We start from the raw sequence: 2500 nt of genomic DNA, 5'->3' as shown, positions 1-2500 counted from the left end.
CTGAGCCCACAGACAATGTGTCCTTTTGACACGTCACTTTTTAGAGTGTGCGGATGTGTGTGTGTAATTTATTTTAGGCGACACACACACACACACATCACACACACACACACACACACACACACGCACACATCACACACACACACACACACACACACTCTCTCGTGTCACAACACAGGGATGCATGCAAACACTGCACTTTTCAGTGCCTCCCGCTTCTTTACGTCAGTTTGGATGAGTGAATGTGAATTGTGTGTGTGTGTGTGTGTGTGTGTGTGTGTGTGTGTGTTCTCTTGCTCTTGCTTTTTACACATCATCTACTGCAGGCTACCAGGGGAACCAGAGCAGTGTTTCTCATATGGGCCGATATGTCCGGTGCTTCTGTCACTCATCTGATCATATTTGATCATGTAGCAAAGGAGCGCTACACTCATCTGATCATATTTGATCATAGCAAAGCAGCGCTACACTCATCTGATCATATTTGATCATGTGGCAAAGCAGCGCTCATCTGATCATATTTGATCATGTAGCAAAGGAGTGCTACACTCATCTGATCATATTTGATCATGTGGCAAAGCAGCGCTACACTCATCTGATCATATTTGATCATGTAGCAAAGGAGCGCTACACTCATCTGATCATATTAGCATAGCAAAGCAACGCTACACTCATCTGATCATATTTGATCATGTGGCAAAGCAGCGCTCATCTGATCATATTGGATCATAGCAAAGCAACGCTACACTCATCCGATCATATTTGATCATGTGGCAAAGCAGCGCTACACTCATCTGATCATATTTGTAGCAAAGCAGCGCTACACTCATCCGATCATATTTGATCATGTAGCAAAGGAGCGCTACACTCATCTGATCATATTTGATCATGTAGCAAAGGAGCGCTACACTCATCTGATCATATTTGATCATGTAGCAAAGGAGCGCTACACTCATCTGATCATATTTGATTATGTGGCATCTTGATCATGTCGCAAAGGAGCGCTACACTCATCTGATCATATTTGATCATGTCGCAAAGGAGCGCTACACTCATCTGATCATATTTGATCATGTATCAAAGGAGCGCTACACTCATCTGATCATATTAGCATAGCAAAGGAGCGCTACACTCATCTGATCATTATGATCATGTAGCAAAGCAGCGCTACACTCATCTGATCATATTTGATCATGTGGCAAAGCAGCGCTACACTCATGTGATCATATTTGTAGCAAAGCAGCGCTACACTCATCTGATCATATTTGATCATGTGGCATCTTGATCATGTCGCAAAGGAGCGCTACACTCATCTGATCATATTTGATAATGTCGCAAAGCAGCGATACACTCATCTGATCATATTTGATCATGTGGCAAAGCAGCGCTACACTCATCTGAGCATATTAGCATAGCAAAGGAGCGCTACACTCATCTGATCATATTAGCATAGCGCTACATGTAGCTCTGCTAGCAGCTCTCAGGCTCCACTCACTCTGTTGGGAGGCAAGTCTCTCAGTTCACCCCAGAGGCTACCTATCTTACCTCCGCAGTAGATCTATGTCAGATGGAAGTGTTAACTGTGGACTTGATGAGTGTGTCAGATGGAAGTGTTAACTGTGGACTTGATGAGTGTGTCAGATGGAAGTGTTAACAACAATAATAACATTATGAGCCTATCAGCAACAAAGCTTTTCTTATGTAACCTAGTATCCTAGTAGGCCTAATATCTAATGTTAAATGGGAATTGCAAGAAAATGACTGAAAACAATTCCTTACTTTAACCACGCAAGTGGGTGTGTCGTTTATTTAAACAGTAGGAAAACTCTGAATCCAAGATGGTGCTGTCCATCAATAAAAACAGCATGGAGTTAAAACATAATTAAAGTCCCAGACAGTTAAAGGGACAGCAATCACTCAAGACAAAGGGCCTACACCACAACTGAGTGATGGACGTATAATGTGTTGAATAGCCTACAAAACACTGCCTTTAGATGACAACATGTAGAACCACGCTTATCTAGTTAATGGTGAATTATAGCATTCACATTTAAAGCATTCAATAGCCTAATGAAAACTTGATCAGTCAGTTAAAGTGTTCTTATAAAAGGAACAGCAGGCCTACAGAATATTCCATATTCCAGAATATTCCAGAATATTCCTCTCGCTAGTGTCCTTTCACTGTGACAACATATGAGTTTAAACTCTGTTTGAGCGCATCTAGTGACAGGAAGTTTTAGGGAGAAAAAGAGAGCAAACTCTGTGTAACCTTCCTGATTCCACAGTCAATGTTCAGTATTGGGCCTACTACAATTTAGCCTACAATATTTGCCATTTTTGAATCCATGAAAATGAAGCAAAATCTATAATTTCCTATTGACATCAGAGAATCACATTGAATTGCATCGCTAAAAATGTAAAAATGAAGTATCGAAAAGAATCAAATTGTTGGCTTAAAGGATTGATATTGTATGGAATCGTGATGAAACTTAAGATTTGC

Source organism: Alosa pseudoharengus, unplaced genomic scaffold, assembly GCF_046254945.1.
Source record: "Alosa pseudoharengus isolate Yale_2024_CS ecotype anadromous, Long Island Sound unplaced genomic scaffold, YU_APseudo_1.1 YU_APseudo_1.1_scf_3, whole genome shotgun sequence".
Classification (NCBI taxonomy): domain Eukaryota; kingdom Metazoa; phylum Chordata; class Actinopteri; order Clupeiformes; family Clupeidae; genus Alosa; species Alosa pseudoharengus.
This window is presented reverse-complemented; position numbering follows the sequence as displayed.